This window comes from Anabrus simplex, chromosome 5 (assembly GCF_040414725.1).
Source record: "Anabrus simplex isolate iqAnaSimp1 chromosome 5, ASM4041472v1, whole genome shotgun sequence".
NCBI lineage: Eukaryota > Metazoa > Arthropoda > Insecta > Orthoptera > Tettigoniidae > Anabrus > Anabrus simplex.
Window position 1 is genome coordinate 70791049 of NC_090269.1, and position 25213 is coordinate 70816261.

A 25213-nucleotide genomic window follows, 5' to 3' on the forward strand; every position below is an offset into this window, starting at 1 on the left:
GGTCAAATGGACTGGATCGCGATTGATCTGCCTAAGGCATTTGATAGTGTGGATCATGGGAGACTACTGGCAAAAATGAGTGCAATTGGACTAGACAAAAGAGTGACTGAATGGGTTGCTATATTTCTAGAAAATAGATCTCCGAGAATTAGAGTAGGCGAAACTTTATCTGACCCTGTAATAATTAAGAGAGGAATTCCTCAAGGCGGTATTATTAAACCTTTACGTTTTCTTATATATATAAATGATATGAGTAAAGAAGTGGAGTCAGAGATAAGGCTATTTACGGACGATGTTATTCTTTATAGAGTAATAAAGAAGTTACAACGTGGTGAGCAACTGCAAAATGACCTCGATAATATTGAGAGGTGCACAGCAGGCAATGGTATGTTGATAAACGGGGTTAAAAGTCAGGTTGTGAGTTCCACAAATACGAAAAGTCCTCGAGTTTTAATTATTGCGTTAATGAGTGAAAGATCCTTATGAGGATCACTGTAAGGATCTAGGCGTTAATGAAATGAAAGATCCTCATTGGGGTATTAACATAAAGGGGATGGTAAATAAAGGATGCACGTCTCTGCACGTGGTTATGGTGGTGTTTAGGGGGTTGGAGTAAGGATGTAAAGGAGAATGCATACACGTCTCTCTTAAGACCCCACCAAGAGTATGGTTCCAGTGTATGGGACCCTCACCAGGGTTACTTGATTCAAGAACTGGAAAATATCCAAAGAAAAGCAGCTCGATTTGTTATGGGGGATTTCCGACAAAAGAGTAGTGTTACAAAAATTTTGTTAGGGAAGGCTTGGGTGAAAGAAGACGACTTGCTCGACTAAGTGGTATGTTCCGAGCTGTCAGTGGAGAAATGGAGTGGAATGGCATTAGTAAACGAAGTTTGAATGGTGCCTTTAAAATAGGAAAGATCACAATATGAAGATACGGTTGGAATTCAGATCAGTAGTGATTTGATTGATTGATTGATTGATTGATTGATTGATTGATTGATTGATTGATTGATTGATTGATTGATTGATTGATTGATTGATTGATTGATTGATTGATTGATTGATTGATTGATTGATTGACGGTGTTCAAAATTCAATTGAACTCTTTTCAGTAAAAGATATGAGTGATAGAAGCGCACTCTATGTTCGACAGTGTTTAGAATTTTTATTAATATTATAAATAGCATGCTCCTTGCAGGCATGGTATTGAGAAAGGCAGGAAACCAAAGCTCTTATCGGGTGCCCTTTTGAACTGAGAATAGAGCAAGGACTAAAGAAATTTCATCTTTGAATGGTATGTGACGATGCGCTTTTCACTGCGTGTGGGTGGCGGCTGTCATATTGCTAGTTTAAACTATAGCGCTCCACAATTTCTTTCAACCAATCAGAAAGTGAATGAACATATTGTTACGTGCCATGCCTGTAGTTGTAGCCCCCTTTGGTACTTTCTGGAAAGAAGTAGCGAGTTACCTGCGAGCTCCCAGCGTAAGGACTGGTCGGTCTTCCCGTTTATTTTTCACTTTGGTTTCCCTGCGCGTTTTCTGGAAGTGTCAACATAAATTCGTATGTCTATAGCTGAGCCCTGAATATTGTAGTAACTTTTCGCCGAAATATAAATATAAGGCCATCACGAACGAGTAGGGAGAGTCGTAACGTTGGAGTGTTGTTTGTGTGGTGGGTGTTCCACCAGTCAGTCTTGGAGTTCGGTAGTCGGGCTGTGGTGGCGGTAGTGTTGGCTGCCACCAGAGTCCTCCTGGTCTCAGAGTATCTGAGTGGATTACAGTGTATGTACTGCTTTGGAGTACCGCTAATATGATTAGAATTGGCGAGAAGAGAACGATTTGGCGAAATTTGACCAGGCGAAGTTTCAGAATGATAGGACACATCTTAAGACACCTAAAACTTGTTCAGTTGGTTTTAGAGGGACGTGTAAGTGGACCAAGTTATGAATATGAAATGCAGATTAGAGTAGATCTAGTGTTTGGTAGTTACGTAGGTTAGTAGAGGACATGGAAATGCATCAAACAAGTCCATGCACTGACCTGTTTTTAATCAACTCGTGATCTCTTTCTATCCCGACAGTACTAGGCTTGAGAGGCCTAGGTACATTTTTATGTTCCCGCCCTTCGTGGCTTTTTCCTTCCTTTTGCTGATACACTATTATTCCAAGGGTCTGTCTTATACTGTTCTGATTAGTGTTAAGAAAGGATGGCTCCCTTGTTGTATTTAATCTTAAAATAGTAATCACCACCACTGTCAACACCATATCCAGAAAGGACAGTATAATTGAACAGAATGCTACACTGCTAATCGATGGGAAGTCTTGTTTCGAGTTTAGCGAGTTAACGTAACATTCATCATCGGGTAATGACCTCGGTTAATGTTCTTGAATTATCAAGACCACAGCACCAACTAGAAACCTATCTTTCTCTTGTAATTCAGTGTCACCCTACTGAAGCTTGGTCTTGTGGACGAAGAACTTATGGAGGCTTACCAGAGCAGACACCTACAGAGTGTGGGAGAAATACGGGGCGAAATTTAAGGAATGAATTTCTCGTTTCTTCTTCTTCTCCTTCAAATGTCATATCCGGTCTCCCAGACGTAGGCGATCACCCTGGAGAAGGCACCCCTTTCTTTAGCCAACTTGAAGAGGTGTTCGGTGTTATTGATGCGTCCGGTCTTTGATGTTTTGGAGCCATGACATCGGTGGCCTAAATAACCCGTTTTCCTGGCTTTGATGTTGTCTGCCAGCTCAGTTTCAGCTCTAGCTCTCATTAAAACTTCATTATTGGTTACAAAACCTGTCCAGAATATTCTGATCATTCTCCTATGTAACCACATTTCAAAGGTATCTAATCTGTTTATGGAGGAAGCTTTGACAGTCCAGATCTCTACTTCGTAGTGCAGTGCTCAATGAATGAATGCCGTGTGTTTTCCAGACAGGCCTGGTGCAGGTCGTTATATTTTACACCCGTAGGCGACCTGCGCGTCGTGATGAGGATGCAACGATGAAGACGGCACATTTACCCAGTCCCCGTGCCAGGCGAATTAACCAGTTATGCTTAAATTTCCTGACCCTGCCGGGAATCGAACCCGGGACCCCTGTGACCAAAGGCCAGTATGCTTAGCATTTAGCCATGGAGCCGAACATAAAGCAGTGCTGACCAGAAGTAACACCTCAAAAGCTTTCGCCTGAGTTTGAAGCTTAGATTATCATCACAAAAGAATGACCTAATCTTTCGAAAAGATGATCTGGAAATTTCAATACGGATTCTGATCTCTTCTTCACGCTCCATATTGTCCATTATGATGCTCCCAAGGTATGTGAACCGACTTACTCGTTGAATGTGTTGATTATTTAATGAAATTGCGATACCTTCATGGTTGCTTCTGCTAAATATTTTGAACTTAGTTTTTGTGGTATTGATGTTTAGACCGTATCTTAATCCACTGAGATGAATTCTACTGAGCAGTCCTTGAAGACCTTCAATGGTGTCGCATAAAATTAGGGTGTCATCTGCACATCTAATACTTTTTATGGCTACTCCATTTACTTTCACACCTTTCTCAGTATCAAGTCAGGCTTCTTGGAAAATGTGATCGGCATTGAGGTTGAATAGGAGCGGTGAAGGTATGCAACCATGGGGTTGCTCTCTTTTGATACTTATCTCTGAAGTTCTTGTTCAATCTTAATTGTGGCTCGCTGGTTCCATCTTTTGTTCCTAACTGTTTGTGCTGGTGAATCTCAATCAGTGTTTCTTGCCTTTACATAATCAACAAAACATGCAAATACATCTTTGCGTTGTTCCCGTTAATAGGGAAGAAATAACAGTTTTTCAGAACAAAGTTTCGGAAATGCTTTATATCTTAGTTATTCAATTCCGAAATATTACCTCAGTGTAGGTTAATGTGTTTTATTAGCTGGAAATAAATCAATAGGTCGCGTGTAATGTGAACAATTTTGAAGCTACACTCCATAATAGAATTGTATCAGACAATATGTACAAAGCAGGAACACATTCAGAACTTCACGAGGCTATCGGTAGAATTCTATATTTAGACACGGAGTAGTCATTTTGTTCATTTCGTGTGACGTAACCACACCAGAGTGTATCACAATTCCAGCAGATAGCCCTATTGAAATGCTCCGAGGTCATACTTGGATGTTGGAATACAGAACCAATGTTACTATATCGTATTCTTCCTCGTAATGCATGAGGAATTCATTCTGAATTTCCTTTTATAAACTTGTTTATACTAGGATATGTCTCTATGGGATCTTGGCTTCCAAAGATGCTTGTTTAACACGTTGACACCAAGGCACCAACATAGCCAAATTTTCTAACTGGTTTGGTGATGGTGTTTGTAAACCAGGTTTCAAGGTCGTGTTTTTATTTAAGAGAAAATAATCGATGTGCATACCAAAGTCATTAATGATCATGTCCTATATTTTCGTTACAGCCTGTACAAAATTAATTAAATTACAAAACTTTCTCGTGACTTTTATAACACAGCAGCCATTCATTTACAGTTAATACCGTTTCTGATGTGAAGTACTAATTTTTCGTAGTCATTCACCACAGATAAAATTGTTGATAATACACCCAGGAAAGTAAAACTTACATCATACCTAATCTGTTTTATTGTCTTGTTTATTCATTATGTCATCATGTATAGACTGTAATGTCTATTATAAAGCATGTGTTTTATGCTGTATTACAGGCATGCGAATTGTGGGAGGAGATAATGCTGACATTGCGGACTTTCCATTTGTCGTAAGTTTCAAATCGATGGTATTCCTTTTGATAAAATAATGTCCTGTAGTGTAGTCAAGACAGTCAATAATATAGCTGAAGGTACTGTAACTGTTCGACCCTAAGCTTCTCACTAGAGGAGACGAAAGTTAATACCTTGGGACACATGAATATGAAATAAACTATATGTGGCTTGCCCGAAAATTCCCACGCAAATAGAAACAATTAACATTCCATGGTTTCCAATTTCTCTATGTAATGTATGGGCGCCAGCGATACAGTTTTGTGTATAGCAAAATTTATATTTACTAGCATAGAGACTTATACTTAAATCACAGGGCAGGATTTTAAATAATTAACCATTAAGTATCGTTTGAGAAAGAAAATTAACGCAATATAAAATACAAATGAATTTATTATAAAAAAAATGAGATGAATCGGAAAAGTTCCTTAAAGCGTGGAGGGATTTAGAATTTACGTTACTCAAATTACTATTGCTTGCTTTATCTAATTGAAGCTCACCAATTGCAGTTTCCGTTGAAGTCATCTGGTTTCCGTGGTTACTCGTTCTCTTCTTCTCGATGTAGAATTGACTCCATGGACATCCTTCCTTCTCTGATGTGGTACGGGCTATCTGTACTAGCACTCCCTAATTGCCTAGTCTTTCAATTAGACATTGGCCCTATACTTGTAAAAACTGATCAGCGTTGATCGTATGAGGAGAAAATTCAGAGATATTAATTTTTCCATGTTAGTAGAAATCTCAATCCAACTGAGCTATACTATTTATACGGTACAGACTTGTACCCAATTCCATGGACTTGAACTAAACATAGTTCTTCGTCCAGAAGATTTACTGAATATAACACAAGCCGTAAGCTTGTTTCGTCTCACGCAGATCCGATAACATACCGCAGCTAAGTACTGTATCGAAGCGACAACACACTGTACAAAAATAACTATGTCTCGGAGAGACCACACACTGTCTCAAAATCAATAACGTCGTTCAAGGTAGATGTTCACAGTAGAAGTAGCGATGTGAGTCCGTATCTCGAGACTCCGTGAATCGAGGAATGCTCCGCGCTACATAATATATCACCGGGATCTCCCCACTCTTGATAATAGCTCAATCTCAGATCTCTATATAACGAAGCATCTGATTAGTAGATCGCATTATCATCTCCCTCTTCTTTCTTCTTGACAAGACCAGTAGGCGTGGCGATGATGTAGTCTGCTGGTATGCAAGCCTCGCGCGCGGGTCGCTGTTTACTGCCTTGGCTCATGAGTTTAACCCAATGACTCATGTAATTTTCCCCCGCTATAAGAATAACCTTTTCCGTATACACAAGTATGAGATGAAATGACAACAACTATGTCTCAACAAATTGACCATATTTACAGTACATAATGAATTCCAATCCTACCTAATATAATAATTTAAATAATAAATGATGTTATAATTATATAATATGATTGCAAAAACCTTATTTACAAATGCTTGACGTTGAATAAATATGATATTACGAATAATTGCCGATGGCGGATAAACTTGATATCTAGTGATATCGCGTAAAATGATAGTATATTAAATTAGTCTGGCTGGAGAAGCCTGGACGGTTACAGTACGGTCAAGCACATGACATGGTAGTGTATCATCTGCAGCAATCGTTTTGGAAGGCCCCAGTGCGGTGTTGCGCGATGAGTTTGCTTTGTTTTCTTTTTATACTGTTTTTAAAATGAAAATGGTAATACATAATTAATACAACAGAGTACTGTGCGAAGTATTACCTGTTTTTGAAAACTTTCAGTCAACTGACTACGTTTGGCCAGTAATCCTAACATTAACCGGTTTATATTGGCAACGATCGAATCTCGCTTAAACTCTCCACCTACATAGTAGAATATGCAATCACTTAAACAATTCTAGCGAAACAACAGAGTTATTTAAATGATCAGCCTCCTGCTTCAGATCAGGTGTTCTAGAACAACTTTATTACGTGGAGTATTAAAGACAATTATTATAAACCTCTCATGAATCTGTATATATATATATTCATGCTTCATCGTCTATTCCCCCCCCCCCCCATTTCAATAAGGCATCATGAACCACATATTAATAACTAGAAGTGTTGAAGAAGGGAATGTCGTACCTATCATAGATACACAAACCATCACACGACTAGAAATATTAGATTAGTTATGTATTCGTTGATTTTCCGCAATGATGCTATTGAGAAATCTTACTTAACAGCTACTACACGTAATGATTAAGTATTTTGCTGGATAAGGTTTGGAGCGTGTTCATGGAGCGTGAAATGCGGAAGAAATGCGAACATTATGATTGTGAGACATCGATTCTCGCTCGCGATGCCCTTCCTGACGCCAACCTTATATGGAAGGATGTAATCAATATTGCGTGTTTCTGCGGTGGTTGGCAGTGTAGTGTGTTGTATGAATATGAAGAGGAAAGTTATGGAACAAACACAAACTTCGAGTCCCCGAGCCATAACAATTAACCAAACACGATTAAAATCCCCGACGCGGCCTGAAATCGAACCCGGGACCCTCTGAACCGAAGACCTCAACGCTGACCATTAGCCAATCGGTCGGACCACCCTTGGTAAATTACTCCATTCCCTAATTCCTCTTCCTATAAATGAATAAGTATGTCCCAGTTTGTCCTCTTGAATTCCAACTTAATTTTCATGTTATGATCACTTCTACTTTATCAAACTCTATTCAACCTTATTCTTCATAACTTCTGTTGAACCTTCCTATGCCTTACCGTCAATGCCTGTGTTTGAGAACTTCTGCTATTTTTTCTTTCATAATCGTAAGTGATCTCCTGAAAATGTATTTCTGGTTTAAATTCTCCTTGCTGATCTGAGCATTTCACTATGAATGTGCCACTGTGCAGAATAGGCTGGCAAATTCAGTAAGCAACGAGGCAGTCTTTTTTTCTCCATGTTCAAATTTGCGAGTTCGATTCTTTGCGCATTTAGTACCGTTTAAGGACCAAGATTTATGGACACGTCAAACTGCCCCTCTTCACGGTGAAATACTTCAATTCAGGTGTCTTTTAAATGAACAAAATGAATGCAACACAGGGTGGTCGGAAACAACGTGAGCCGTGTATATGAGCGTTAGAACGTTGGTCATACTGATAGGTAATTTGGAAAAATTACGTCAAGATTTCGCGCCGTTGTCTTTTTATCAGATGCTGAAGTTAAGCAATCAGATCGCTTCGCGGGCGAATTCAAATTGGCTTTACGTGGCGCTGTTGCTAAATCTGCACGTGGCTTGGTCGGGCTTGAAAGCCAAGCCGTGTGTTTCAGCCAATGCGTGCTTGTATGGGCCGAGCCAAGGAGGTCCTTGTTTAAGTTCCTCCCCTGGAGAAGTTTATTTCTTCTATTGCCGCTCTCAAGCCGGTCATAAGCCACGTTCAGATTTAGCAACACCGCCTCGCAATTCCATCTGAAGTCACCCGGGAAGCGATCTGATTGGCTAAGTTCAGCAGCTGATAAAATGACAGTGGCGCGAGATATCTAATTATTTTTTCCAATTATTTATCAGTATGACCAACCCTCTAACTCTCATTTACCCAGTTCACGTTATTTCCCTCTATATATATACTATGTCCCTTCTTTACTATTATCATTATGTCGTTAGCTGATCAGGCACTTACTTTTTGTAGTACAACTACCAGAAATTAAAATCCTAAACATAACATTTTTTCTACAATTCTGATAAAAGTTACATTATAAAATTGTAATCCTGACTTCACATATTCCAATAATGGTATAATTACTACTTTACTTTAATTTTGCGAAGACTTTCAGAATTTCCTCAAGTTATAATTGGTAGTAAATTAATTAAAATTCCTTAGCATCATAATCTAGCAAATATTGGTCCAAAGACTCACCATAACTTTGAAGAGTCGTGTACTTCTAAAACTGCAGCACATACCTGTAACAAAGAATATATTGCAATGTTAGTTCACAGTCCACAACTGTGAGTCTTTTGTTGTCTCTCGCAAGAGGTTTAACATGTCAGTATCTTAGGTCTTTTGGCAATTTTGAGATAGGAAAGCGTTAAAACTGGTAGGAAGCGACCGTGCCCTTTATTCAGATATAATCCCATTATTTGCGCAGTGCCAGGGGTTCTGATAGCGAAATTCGAACCCAATATATCCCAAATGCAAGCTAACAACTACACGGCTGGACCGCGCAACTAAATCGCTCGGTCTTCAACATTCGTTAAACAATATTGTACTGAAAATGGGACTGTTCACGGGATTAGACTAAGTCTTTCTAATAACCACCATAGGGGCGGGGATATATTTAATTACTACTTGTTTCTGCGTTTGCGTGTGATGAGCCACAGGAATTAATCACATGCGGTTAAAATTCTCGGTCCGGCTGGGAACACAGCCCAGACCCACCAAACCGAAGGCTGCTATGAAGATATTTTTTTCAAGGAACCGAATAATAATAATAATAATAATAATAATAATAATAATAATAATAATTTATTAATACCGTGTGGCTATTTCTAGCCGAGTGCAGCCCTTGAAAGGCAGACCCTCCGACGAGGGTGCCATGTTTAGGCAACTGCGTGTTATTGTGGTGGAGGATAGTGTTATGTGTGGTGTGTGAGTTGCAGGGATGTTGGGGACAGCACGAAAACCCAGCCTCCGGGCCACTGGTATTAACCAATGAAGTTTAAAATCCCCGATACGGCCGGGAATCCAACCCGGCAAAATCTGAACCGAAGGCCAGTACGTTGACCATTCAGCCAACGATTGGGAAATAATAATAATAATAATAATAATAATAATAATAATAATAATAATAATAATAATAATAATAATAATAATAACAAATTCATTTTTGTGCATTTTAAGAGATTCCAGTGTAATCTTTAGAAATGGGGAAGCCAATGACAGAGTAAAAAAAATACATTATAAACTGCTCATTGCACAGGTAACACGTCATACATTGGCCTTACCGTCATAACAGTACCGGTAATGGTTCCTACTTGTCAGTGTTTAAATGTTAAAGTTCAGATTATCTTGGATAAAAATGGGTTTTGTTGCTGTCATGTGGCAAATATGACTCAGTCTAAAGGATTATTCAGCGCGATTAGCTGCCACCCTCAGAGGCACGGGTTCTGCCACGAAATTTGAAAGTGATACGAGGGCTGGAACGGGGTCTTCTCAGCCTCGGGAGGTCAATTGAGTAGAGGGGGTATCGGTTCCCACCTCAGCCATCCTCGAAGTGGTTTCCCATAGTTTCCCACTTCTCCTCCAAGCAAATGGGGGGATGATACCTAACTTAGCGCCACGGGCGCTTCCTTCCCTCATCCTTGTCTACCTCTTCCAATCTTCCCATACCCAACACAAGGCCCCTGTTCAAAATAGCAGTTGCGGCCACCTGGGCGAGGTACTGGCCATCCTTCCCAGTTGTATCCCCGACCCGAAGTCTCACACTCCAGGACACTGCCCTTGAGGTGGTAGAGGTGAGATCCCTCAGTCTGAGGGAAAACCAACCCTGGAGCGGTAAACAGTTTAAGAAAGAAAGAAAGAAAGAAAAAAGAAAGAAAGAAAGAAAAAAGATACAGTAAATACCCGAAATAGAAACGGAAAACTAAGATGAAAGTGCTAACTGATTTGAGCCACACCGTAATTTTATCCTGGTCTGCAGAGAATTCGTGAAATGATAGTGTCCCTTTGCAGGGGCGAAGCGTCAGGGGAGACAGGGTAGACGGCGTGTACCCTTAACATTTTGTGAACGAAATATTGTCTAGTTCAATTATTATTATTATATTTTTTTTGCTAGTTGCTTTACGTCGCATCGACACAGATAGGTCTTATGGCGACGATGGGACAAGGAAGGGCTAGGAGTGGGAAGGAAGCGGCCGTGGCCTTAATTAAGGTACAGCCCCAGCATTTGCCTGGTGTGAAAATGGGAAACCACGGAAAACCCTTTTCAGGGCTACCGATAGTGGGGTTCGAACCTACTATCTCCCGAATACTGGATACTGGCCGCATTTAAGCGACTGCAGCTATCGAGCTCGGTCATTTTTTTTTATTCAATTATTTTTTAGAGCATTAAGTATTTCTGCATTCATGACATTGTTGTATTCCCCGATTTACTTATTTTTGTCTCACTTTGGCTCGCGTCAGTTACATGAAGCACGTACACGAAGGTAGACGTGGTCCATTCTGTGTATTTTCCCTTTGATTTTCAAAGCTTTCAGATAGAGGAACACTAACGCTATCTGTAGGTGCTGACTGTGGAACTAGGACTTTCCTATATCGAGATTTCTCCGCCCAGTAGAGAGACCTACCAGCGTCTCTTCTTTCTCTCATTGGCGAGTATGAGGATTTCACTTATAAAGGTGTTCTTATTGGCTGCCATCTCAGGCATGCTTTTAATGTAATTAATTTGGATGTATTATAAGGCGCGTCTAAAAATAAAATAATAATATTCAGATAAGAAGTATAGCAAACTTACACCTAATAAATGAATGACAGCATCAAAACCCTTCATGCATTTTCTTGCCCGCCAATATTAATTATGGCAGTATAACCCCAACAACTGTTGGCTTACATTCTTAATAATGAACTCCAGTGTGTGTATACGGAAACAACAAAGTTGCTTAATTTGATGCTGAGTTTTCCGTTAACGTCAGTTGCTACTGAACACGCTATGAGTGCCTTCAAACGAATTAAAACCTATGTAAGGAATTCAATGACCAACCAGAGACTGTCTTAACTTGGGAACTCTTAGCAAGACGCCTGACTTCAAGACAGGACTAATATATATATTTGCTGAAATGAAGGACAGGCGGATTGAACTCATTTACAAGAATATTGCTTAAGGTGACTTGTACGAAAATCTGTTTATTTCTTATTTCTCTCATTAAATCTACATAACAATGAAATATATTGGTATTTTTAATTCTAAAAGTATATTGTTATTTAACAACTGCTGCTGCCTATTTAGTCTATATGCAAAACTAAAACGAGTGCACGTAGGCTTGTAGGTTGTTATAGGGGTTGTCGTAGTTTCATATTCATTAATATAATGTTGAATACAGATCTGTATGCGTCGAAAATTATATATATACGGTTAATAGGATTTAAATAGTTTAAATGTTAAAAAATATTTGTTTACCGCCTTAGTTAGTTCACGCTTCGCCACTGTCCCTTTGCTCTTTTTTCCTGTTCGAAGTACAAAAAGGCACACAGCAATAAATATTCGAACACAGTTAAAGAAAAGCAAATCACTACACAATTAAAAACACGAATTAGCGCATAAAATTAAGTCATTTTGTTCATCATCATCATCACCTCATTGCGAACACATTGTCAACATTTACGACAGCAAAACAATATAAATAAAACTGGAAATGCGGTAATTTGCGGTATACTGCTTCCTGTTAGTGACTTAGGAGGCCAGCGCTCCGGCGGCATTATGGTGAAACTTTCAAATTACAGCTTTATGCTATTGTAGGCTTCACAAGCGATTGTCGAGGCCGGTATAAGGAGCGCAGCGAGGGATCCAGTCGGCCGTACGGCAGCCGACACAGTTACTATCCTCGCCACTAGATGCAGCTTCATTCATTTCATTCCTAACCTCATCGAAACTGGAAGTGTGCTGTGAATTTTCATTTTCTGTTCTGCAGAGATTTGAACTGACGCAGAAGGCCTAGTTTTATAGTTAACTTTCCGTTTTTGTGTATATTGCGACTAGGTGCATTCAGGTCCGAAAAAGTTTTACAACTACAGGACATATTTGCTGTTTTTGGGACTTTCAAAAATTCACTTCTCAAAAACGGACACATAGGCCTATTCTATTTCGTTCCCCACAAGATGTCCGCTATTGGTAGTTTTACAGCATATGCATTTTGTAATTCTTATGATTTTACCACCGGGTAAATACCCCATTTACAAAATTAATGTTCTGATATGATTATTTTGTAACACGAAGGCCCCATCTCTAAAAAGTTACTCTTAAATAACTTCAAATATCTAATTAACGTAAGTATTAATAATTAGGTGTGTCGTATTCTTCTGTGTGTGGGTAGTTTTCTTTTTCCTTATCCTGGATATCATTCCGTAGACTTCAGGTGGATTCATCGCTAGTTATGTCATAAACTCGTTCAGTGCGATATTTGTTAACGCCATAACTAAGCGAAATCCCTCGTCCTTTATGCATATTAACATTTAAATCTGTATGCCTATTAGGTTTAAAAAATCATGACATTCGAATTTTGTAAAAACCACTTTCACACTGCAATGTGAACTTACGAAGATACAATATTCACTATGACTATTCAGTATCGAGAACCCCATACAACTAATTAGTCACTAACATCTGCAACATGGTTGTTATTTAGTTTGGGTTTGAGAACGGATGCTCTGCCGTTCATTGTTGTAATCGGTTTAAAGACCATTTTGATGGCCTATAATGAACAATGGTATTTCCTTTCCAAAATTTCGAAAGATTTCCATGTCCCCAGCCTTCAAGAGAGTGTTTTGCAATTTGCTTTACGTCGCACCGACACAGATAGGTCTTATGGCGACGATGGGACAGGAAAGGGCTAGGAATGGGAAGAAAGCGGCCGTAGCCTTAATTAAGGTACAGCCCCAGCATTTGCCTGGCATAAAAATGGGAAACCACGGAAAACTCTCTTCTGGGCTGCCGACAGTGGGGTTCGAACCCACTATCTCCCGGTTGCGAGATGACAGCTGCACGCCCCTAACCGCATGGCCAATTCACCCGGTAGAGGAAGTTTTGAAGAAAAATTAAAACATGGAAAGATGATGATGATGATGATGATGATGATGATTGTTGTTGTTGTTTATAGGGGCCTAACACCTAGGTCATCGGTCCCAACATGGAAAGAAACACGTTGAAGATTAAATATATTTACGTTTCAAAAATCCTCATACCGCTGATCGTGCTGTCAAGTTTATAATCTGCTTTTCAATAATGTATGCAAGCAAGGGCGGATTTTAAACCATGGTGTACCTAAAATGCAAGTACTGTACTACAGTAAGCTAATTTTGGAGCCATACCTTGCTTGAAAGTTTCCGCTTGTGTAAGAAACATCAGAAAAGTGACGCACGCCATGCAGACACAACCATCCCATTGAAATGCTAATGATTCGTTATGTCTTAATTCCACAATTTATTAAGATTAAAAATTGCTTATCTTTAGTTTTTATTTTGATACCTAGAATTTTGCGAAACTTCCGTTCAAATATAGAATGAGGTACAGTATTGTTTTATCATCACTGTGTAATATTTGACGCAGGCACAAACTTTTGTTTTGATGCGTTATAATAATTGTAATTAATTTCATGATTTTGTTTTATTTACGATGTGTATGTAAAAATAATGCCCTTTTTAATAAACAAATTTGTTTTACAATTAGCCAGGTGCTCATATCTTTAATTTGTTGCGACCTTTCCTTAAGGGTATATAAATGGCCGAAACTTGGAGATTAGGAGCGGATGAATTGCTTATTCTTTGAGGTAGAACAGTGCAATTATAATGCCGGTGTATTAACGAGAGATAGTTAGATAATGACATAGAGACAGGATACAATCCGGTGAACTTCACTACATGTGCGTTTTAAAAATGTTAGTCGCCCGTCTGTGTTTGAAGAGAACAAATGCGTGTTCGCCTTCTGCATAGGACCGGTAAACATCGTTGTCGTGTGCGCGCGCATTGTTAATAGTGTGTGTATTGTTGCCTATAGTGTTATGTTGGTGAACTGAACCGCCTTTATATGAGTTAATGTAATTCTACTGTTACATCATCATTTCGAATCTTGATTGCAGTGACGCGCTAGCCATTTGTCGCGTATGGACCCTATAGATACTATTGTACATAGTCCACTTTTCTCTGTGTTTGTATTTCCGGGGTTTTAGTAAATTAAATTATCCAGCTGGGTTTGTACTATTTAGTTATTATGTGTGAGGATTTACAAATTAATTAGTCATTATTACTGGGAACAATTGACGGTGATGTACACAACAAACCTCCGGATACAGTGAATAATGCTATAAATGATAGAAATTTCTATGAAGGACATGATTGTCCGCAATGAACCGTTGGAAAAATACCTCGAGCCCTAACCAGCCTTCTACTGCAACTAAATCACATCTCCCAGAGTAAACCTCTATAATAAATGTCATTCCGGAACTTTCTAAGTATTTTTTGAATCCATAGCAGAGAAAAATAATATCGGGGGACTTCCCCCTACGGCTCTAGGGAGATTATTTCATGAAAACGAAAATAAAGTAAAGGAATCAACCAAATTGTCTCTAAAGGTAGTAACAGAATACAAATAACTTTCAAGAAAAGAAACAAAGACAGCAATTTCTTATTTCATCACTAACTCAAAGAAAATAAATTAAAAGCCTTCTTACCCTCGTCGTGTACCACTAGAGTGGTGGTTAAAAGGGGTGTGGAAAAATCCCTCTCAGAAGATGATATTCTACAGTTTATAGAATCCCAAATACCTATCCTTACGACAAAGCGAATGAGAAGACGCTCGAAGACGCTCTTGTAATAATTCTGAAATTATTTATATGCCTACTGAAATCATTAAGTTAAATTTGACAGCCAAACTCTCATCCAGTACTTTTCGATTTTCAGTGAGAGTTCTGAAGTCCAGCTCTTCGTATTTGTACCCACAATTACAATCAGCCGCTACTGATCTGCATTTAGGGTAGTCGCCCAGGTGGCAGATTACCTATCTGTTGTTTTCCTAGCCTTTTTTAAATGATTGCAAAGAAATTGGAAATTTATTGAACATCTCCCTTGGTAAGTTATTCCAATCCCCAACTTCCCTTCTTATAAATGAATATTTGCACCAACTTGTCCTCTTGAATTCCAACTGCGTCTTCATATTGTGATCATTCCTACTTTTTAAGACACCACTCAAATTTACTCGTCTACTCATGTCCTTCCACGTCATCTCTCCACTGAGAGCTCGGAACATACCACTTAGTCGAACAGCTCGTCTCCTTTCTCCCAAGTCTTCCCAGCCCAAACTTTGCAACATTTTTGTCGGAAGTCACCCAGAACAAATCGAGCTGTCTTTCTTTGGATTATTTCCAGTTCTTGAATCAATTAATCCTGGTGAGTGTCCCATACACTGGAACCATACTCTATTTGGGGTCTTATCATACACTTACATGCCCTCTCCTTTACATCCTTACTACAACCCCTAAATATCCTCATAACCATGTGCAGAGATCTGTACCCTTTATTTACAATCCCATTTATGTGATCACTCCAATGAAGATCTTACCTTATATTAACACCTAGGTACTTACAATGATCCTCAAAAGGAACTTTCATCCCATCAACGCAGTAATTAAAAGTGAGAGGACTTTTCTTATTTGTGAAACATGCAACCTAACTTTTAACCCCGTTTATCAACATAGAATTACCTGCTGTCCATCTCACAACACTATCGAGGTCACGTTGTAGTTGCTCACAATCTTGTAACTAATTTATTACTCTATAAAGAATAACATCATCCGAAGAATGCCTTATCTCTGATTCCACTTCTTTACTCATCATTTATATACAGGGAAACGTAAAGGTCCAATGATACTGCCTTGAGGAATTCCCCTCTTAATTATTATAGTGTCAGATAAAGCTTCGCCTACTCTAATTTTCTGAGATCTACTTTCTAGAAAAATAGCCACTCATTCAGTCACTCCTCTGTCTAGTCCAATTGCACTCATTTTTTCCAGTATTCTCCCATGATCTACCTTATGAAATGCCTTAGATAGGTCAATCGCGATACTGTCCTCTTGACCTCCTGAATCCAAGATATCTGCTATATCATGCTGGAATCCTACAAGATGAACTTCAGTGGAAGAACCTTTCCTAGACCCGAAATGCCTTCTATCGAACCAGTTATTAATTTCGCAATCATGTCTAATATAATTAGAAAGAATGCTTTCTCAAAGCTTACTTGCAATGCATGCCAAACTGACTAGCCTGCAATTTTCAGCTTCATTTGCATCACCATTTCTTTTATGGAAAGAGGCTGATATAGCAACTATCCATACATTTGGTACAGCTACTTCATGCAAACAATAATCAAATAAGAACTTCAGGTATGAAACTATATCCTAACCCATTGTCTTTAGTATATTCCCCGAAGTCATATCAATTCAATCTGCTTTTATAGTTTTCAACTTCTGTATCTTATTAAAATGTCGTTATCATAGGTAAATTTTAATACTTCTTTAGTATTAGTCACCTCCCCTATCTGGACATTACCCTTGTAACGAAAATCCTACCGAGCTCGATAGCTGCAGTCGCTTAAGTTCGGCCAGTATCCAGTGATCGGGAGATAGTGGGTTCGAACCCCACTGTCGGCAGCCCTGAAGATTGTTTTCCGTGGTTTCCCATTTTCACACCAGGCAAATGCTGGGGCCGTACCTTAATTAAGGCCACGGCCGCTTCCTTCCCATTCCTAGGTCTTTCCCATCCCATCGTCGCCATAAGACATATCTGTGTCCGTGCGAAAATCCTTACATACTGATGACTGAATACTTCTGCCTTTTGAAGATCCTCGCAGCACACATACTCCCCTTGTTCATTAATGATTCCCGGAATGTCCTTTTTGCTAGTTGGTTTACGTCGCACCGACACAGATAGGTCTTATGGCGACGATGGGACACGAAAGGGCTAGGAGTGGGAAGGAGTGGCCAAGGCCTTAATTAAGGTACAGCCTCAGCATTGTCTGATGTGAAAATGGCAAACCACGGAAAACCATCTTCAGGGCTGCCGACAGTGGGGTTCGAACCCACTATCTCCAGGATGCGAGCTAACAGCTGCGCGCTCCTAACCGTACGGCTAACTCACCTGGTACTCCTCTTTTATTGGATGGGTCGAAACATCAAAATTCCCTTAGAGGGGAGCTGCATTCTATTTCCTAGATTTCAACCTATCTCAATTATTTACTCTATCCAAGGCAGCTTCTTCCTCAACTGCGGAATTATTTTCTATCACACACGCTCTTTTATATATTAAACACTCCCATATTCCCCAAGCATACATATCCACGGACTCACTTACTGCTCTGCGAGCCCTAGAAATTTCGAACCACTCACATAACTGATACATCTAAAACTAATCAAGAAGTTAATATAAACTTCTTGATTATACTCATCGATACGGTCATGAAATGGACGACTTGTAACACATCCAAAACTTGCAAAAAATTTGCTATGACGTTCATTCGTCTGGCACCAATATCATACCTCTATAGGTACCAGGATATTCAGACGTACCAGGAAATCATTGTGCTGGCTTTTTGGTAAATGGAGCAACGAATGGACATAGTTTACCCTTTTCCCCGACTATTCCGTATCTGGGAATCATGTCGATTTCAAATTTGGAATATGTGGCAGAGTGTAGGAGAACAGCTTCTAGCAAAGGAAATTTTTTTACGCTATTACTCTCCATTCCTTTAAACCCTTGGTTCCTTCAAAACAATTACACATACTAATTATCATTCGTATGAGATTAAACCATTCCTGTACCCCTTCCCATATTTCTGTATGAAATTAGTCCATTCAAGCATATGTCCTTATATAGACTTGAAACCGGTACACAAAACGACATAATATTCCAATGTCCTATTCACGAATCAATCCAGAAACGAATTCTGTATCCTGTGTCAGGTACAACTTTCCCACTCCCTTCACAAACGCCGTGTCCTTACTACGTCCCACCCCACAGACTGTCAATATGCTATCTCAATTTTATCGGAACCAAACATTCGTACTTAATATGGAACCCCTTATATGTTGACACGGTCTTGTTTGTATTTAGTGTGGAAGGCCGCCGTGGTTTGTCGCACTGGCGCGAAGAGGATAGAACCGTATATATCCCTGTGTCTTTAACCTATTGCCAGTGTTCGTACTACTTATTTGGAAGAGATATTCTACAGGCTTTCTCTATTAATAGAATTGTCCCAACCTCATCCATTCACGGAACTTTCTCTATATTTAATACTGGTGGCGGTACCTAACGCGTGAGTGCTGTCCATCAAATACGAAGAAGAAGAAGAAGAAGGAGAAGAAGGAGAAGAATGTTAATATGTTGCCAACGGATTGAATTTAAGAGAAGAATTTCAAAAATGCAAGGCAATTTTTAAGTTAAGGTAATGTAATTCGTACATCAGAAACAATAACATTTTTTCAGCGACCTCATAGGTCATTCTGAATTGGAGCGCATTCTCTTTTTAAAAGACACAGTCTGCCTTAGAATTCCGAGCAAGGTGGAGGCAAGTTATTTACGCGTTGGTTAGCGTAATTCTGAAGATTCGCATAGATGTGCACTGTTGGTTCTGCGTGGGCTGGAACACGGTAAATTACTGTTGCCCAAGGAAGGCGAATAAGTATTCGTTACATTTAGCATTCTACGAACGGCGGAAGGAAGTTTATTTGCGAAGTAGTGGAAATAATATTGTGAAAGTGGAAATTGTTCTTTCTCTGCATGTGTGCGCGTATAAGTAATTCTCAGGCATAGTATCCTTCATCGAAAGGCGAATGCATTCAAGCGTGCTAATAATTTGAAAATAGTGAATATGAGTGAAGCTGTTTTTAATGTCATCTTACAAGTTAAAGGTACGCCGGTGTGGACGAATGTACACAATGTACCTCTGTAGTGGAATAGAAATAGGAGACAAGACAAACTTAGGCACTTGACCAACGCCAATTAAAAGATGGGGTGAAGAAACCGCAAGCTAAGAGACAAGTTTACTTTTCCTCTTAGATTTGGCATTGTAATGAATCGTAGTATTTCCTTTTAGCATTAATTTGAAAGTAGTATATTCTGGTTGTAGCTGACGTGGCAGACCTATAATAGTTATGATAATGGTATGATAAGAGATAACTTGAGTATGTGTTGTAATAGGATCTTCGAAGTGTTTATGGTCATAAGTGTGTGTGATTTGAATTTTTTTTTTAAAGATGACCGTGTGTAATGTATTTATGGAACGGATGTCCGACTCGTTGGCTGAACGGTCAGCGTACTGGCCTTCAGTTCAGAGGGTCCCGGGTTCGATTCCCGGCCGGGTCGGGGATTTTAACCTTAATTGGTTAATTCCAATGGCACGGGGGCTGGGTGTACGTGTTGTCTTCATCATCATTTCATCCCCATCACGACGCGCAGGTCGCCTACGGGAGTCAAATAGAAAGACCTGCAACTGGCAAGCCGAACTCATCCTGGGATATCCCGGCACTAAAAGCCATACGACATTTCATTTCATGGAACGGATTAAATCTTCAAAAGTGCTGTTAAAACAGTAAAATTGACTAATATTTTGGAAATTCACCTCACTGCTACCTTTAAGACGCGCGTGAGTTTTGTAGTTGTTACTGTCAGGTATGATAGTATACATTATTGTACGCGATCTTCTTCCGAACCATCAAAGGAGTAAAGTAGGCCTAGTAGTCGCCCATCATAATACGTACATATTCTGTGTTACGCTCAAGGGCAAGTTAGGTTGTATAAGCAACTGTCTGGACGCAAGCTTAAGGACGCAGATCTTCTTTAAAGTTATTTTCAAGCTTGACTATTCGGATGAAGGAAAGCCAGTAATGCGTGTTTTATTGTCATCGGAATGTTAAGTGCTGAGATGTCATATGAAATTGATACATACTGAAAGTCTTCATAATATAAATTGTGATATAGGTCTATGCCTCTGAAACTATTAAAGATGGTGGCAGATCTCGAATATAGATAATCGAAAAACAAAAGATTTTTATTTATTTATTTATTTATTTATTTATTTATTTATTTATTTATTTATTTATTTATTTATTTATTTATTTATTTATTTATTTTATCGTGTCAGAAACGTACATTATAACTTACAATAATATCAGGACAATAACAACTCTAGTACTATAACCATTAATCATTTCTGATGATGGCAGGTAATGATGTGATTAAGCTGTACCTAAATACAAATTTAATTAAATGTGGTGTGACCAATATGCGACTAATTCATATGCTTCCTTGGTAGCGTCGATCACATTCTGGAGAGAGAAAGTAGTTGGACACAAGTTACAAACAAGAAGATGGCTCATTGTTTGTTCTTCACCACATTCACATAGAATGGAGTCACAGACAAATCCCCACTTTTTCATGTTGGTCCTTGTTCTTCCAACTCCTGAACGCAACCTGTTGAGCGTCTTCCAAGTTGACCAGCATTCCTCGTGGTCTGAAGGAAGCGCTTTATCAATGAAAAATCACCATAATTGGCTAAAAGAAATCAGTGTAGATCTAAATAAAATTGGCACTAATGAAGAAACCATTCAAGATAGAATAAAACTCAGAATATTAATTCACAAACACAAATTTTCTGTAAAGCCTACCCGAGTAAATACAGGATGAACCGAACAACGTAAAAGGGAATATAGCGAGAGACGAAGAGATACTGGGAAGAGAAGAAGAAAGAACAAAAACGTGCTAATATGTTCGAACTCGCTTCTTATTTGGGCAAAACGAATCAAGAAGAAATGGTGATATATGTACAGTCACAACGAATAATGAGTTTAGTACCTTCGATAAATATAACTGGATAATTAGATTGAGATAATTGAAACCGAGTCGTCCTATGGTTACAGAAGCTATAGGAATTATAAATTAAGTGATATTAGTTGCAAGTATTTTTTTTTACCGAGCTCGATAGCTGCAGTCGCTTAAGTGCGGCCAGTATCCAGTATTCGGGAGATAGTAGGTTCGAACCCCACTGTCGGCAGCCCTGAAAATGATTTTCCGTGGTTTCCCATTTTCACACCAGGCAAATGCTGGGGCTGTACCTTAATTAAGGCCACGGCCGCTTCCTTCCCACTCCTAGACCTTTCCTGTCCCATCGTCGCCGTAAGACCTATCTCTGTCGGTGCGCCGTAAAACAACTAGTAAAAAATATTTATTTATTTATTTATTTATTTATTTATTTATTTATTTATTTATTTTAGCAGGGCTGTGCCAATATCTTTAAATTATCTGCGTAACTTGCCCTGCGGTGAAGTAGAATGTATGTTGGAAATTTATTTGAGGCATCATCTTATGAATATTCCACGGCTAAAATCTATAAGAATGATTCATATTTTACAAGGAGTAATTACTATTGCAGCATGAAATTGAAGGAAAGACCAGCACAGTAATTTATCTAAACACTCACAAGTGTTGATGAACCTTTTTTTTTTCTTTTTGCTATTTGCTTTACGTCGCACAGATATGTCTTATGGCGACGATGGGATACGGAAGGCCTAGGAAGTGGAAGGAAGCTGCCGTGGCCTTAATTAAGGTACAGTCCCGGCATTTGCCTGGTGTGGAAATGGGAAACCACGGAAAACCATCTTCAGGGCTGCCGACAGTGGGGCTCGAACCCACTGTCTCCCGATTACTGGATACTGGCCGCACTTAAGCGTCTGCAGCTATCGAGCTCGGTGTTGATGAACTTAATTAGGCTTGAGTCATTATAACTGTCTCATATATGATGTTGTTGAAGTCGAAGTCCATTTATATTTGAACATAATCTAAATATATTCAGGATGCTCATCGGCATTGGATTTTGAGGACGCGAGTGTAGCCCGAAACCCTTAGTACATCTACGATGTGTGTTACGTATCGTAGAATGTTTATATTTCTCCTTGTTTCTTTATTTCAGATCATCACAGCTAAATTGTATTTATTTTTTTCTTTTCACAATCGACTTTTACGTCGCACCGACAGAGATAGGTCTTACTGCGACGATGGGACAGGAAAGGACTAGAAGTGAGAAGGAAGTGGTCATGGTTTTACAGCCCCAAGCTTTGCCTAATGAGAAAATGGGAAACTACGGAAAACCATCTTTAGAACTGCCGACAGTGGGATTCGAGCCCATTACCTCTTGGTTATTGGGTTGCATTAGTGCACGACTGCATATAATTTATTTTCATGGGCTATTTCGCAGCGTGATTTTATTGTTGTCTTAGTTGTTTTACAGGTATTCAACGTTGTATGTGGTCATTTTTATTTGGCAGTTAGGGGATACCACTACTCAAGTTTATTATTTATTAATATTATTAATTACCCTTCTTCGAAATAATCTGGCAAAAGAGGGATAATGAAAAGTACAGGTATTACTTAGGAAGCCAAGTTAGGAAATGCAACATCGTAAGTAGAGCAAATAATTTCACTCCCTCCTTGGCTTGTCATTGGAAGTAATTAATATCAAAGTTTACTGTGATTCAGTTTGCAAATTTTATTCAGAGAATGACGATCACATTTTCTTTTCTTTGGCAAGGTCAAGATTGGTTGTCATAACGTGATACCATGTGATCGATCATTCAGACGATGATTCGTTAACAACAATGGGAGTGGAGAAAGCGTATTATTGTCACATAACCAAACATTCTCAATCTTTGAGATGGAATTCTTTCTATTATATTTTTAACGTAACGATTCTTTGTCCTCCTGATTGATGTTTCGTTTCAAATCTGCTGTTAATTATAATTTGACTTAAATATTTATTTTTAAATAACGAAAGGAAATTATGAGAATCATGATTCAAGTACAGTAAATCAACTCATTTATTGTTAATTAAGCATTTCGTTAGAGCCTTATCCTCCTTACTTACGCAAGTTTATAATGCCAAATGACTTACTTACGAATCGTCGACGAATAATGCGAATTATAACGTGCACCCCCATTGTCCAAACGAAACCGTAACGGCTTAACCGGTTGAGTTAGTGGTCGGGCAGTTTTAATCGAATATTGAAGTCAGATCTATATTCCTACATCATACGGGTGGACTATCATTTAGAAGATCTTCTAGTGTGGGTACATTGAAATTTTAGTCATGAATGAGGGGTGAGATTTGTGACCTGGTCAAATGACTGGACAGGCTGTGGACTTTTTCAATGAGGGGCAAAAATCTTATAAACGTTTGGGAACCTCTTCTTCAGAGGAAACACGTTCATTTTAACCCTGTTAGATAGCTTTTCTAAATTAATTATTCTTCACCCCTTGAGGACCATGACGTCTAACATTTTGGTTCATTTAATTTCTGATCAAATATTTACAATCATAGTCTAGATTCTGATAAGTCTTCCGTCCTTACCTCTACACCAGTACCAATTCCTGATTTACGAATACAATTTTTTCGATTCAAATGCGCACTTACAATTTATCACCGAACTTCTTGTTGAATTTAAGGTCTCCATCCAACGCAAAGGAATGCATGTGTGTGGTGGGAGTCTTGTCACATCGCGATGGATCCTTACAGCTTCTCACTGCATCGTAGATGACGGAAGAAGAGATGATATGACGATCTCGGCTGGTACTGCTTTCACTGAAATATCTAGCATATGGCTCTGGTTCTCCTCGTGCCAAATTAGATATCCGAGTCAGTTCATCCTTCACTCCCAGTATGATAGTTTTCACCACCTGAACGATATTGCACTTTTGTCAGTAAGTAGTACATTATTATATTATTATTATTATTATTATTATTATTATTATTATTATTATTATTATTATTATTATTAAGATTGGTTAAACTTGGTTACATTATTTAGGCCAGAACTCTCTAACATCTCTCTATCAACGTGATTACATTCCCTTTCTTAAGGATGAGGTGATCCAGCTATAGGGTAACGCCCACTTTCTGACCAATGATTTAATTTCTAATTCATAAATTAATTTCATTACTCAGAACCTCCTACACCTCAGCAGTCATATACTTCACAGTTATAAATCAGACTGAAACTTCGGTGGAAGCACATTTTGCTCTGGCCTCTACCATGAGGCAGAAAATATATGGTTTCAAATCAGGCAAATGCTGAGGCTGTACCTTATTTAAGGCTACGGGCACTTCCTACCAACTCCCAGCCCTTTCCTATCCCATCGTCTTCATAAGACCTATTAGTACGACGGCTACATGGCTAAAACAGCCAAAAAGCTGCACGTTTTGATTGGAAAGTGCCAATTTCTCTGGTCATAGTCGATGCCCAAAGATAACTTTCCAGATAGGGAACCACTTCAAAATCCGTCTAGAACACCAAAATGGCGGCCATTAAAAATGGAACCGTGTTGGCGCACTAAATTGTTTTGTATCTCAGCTCCAAATTGTCGGATTTCAAACTTCTTTTTTGTTTTTGTTTGAAAGCTCTTGTGGAGAGGAAATTTTTTATCCATACATTTATCGCTAAATCTTAAGGGTTCTTGCAAAATTTTCGAAAATCTGAAATTTTAACTTTCTCACGAATTTCTTAGGTAAGTTTTAATTGTGCTCATTATCAATTTCAAAAAGGGTTGATGTATATGGGGTTCTATATATTTCACAAATGACCGGTTTTATAAACAACAGCAATGGTACTTATATTGAAAACATTTAAGTTATTACTTTATGGAAA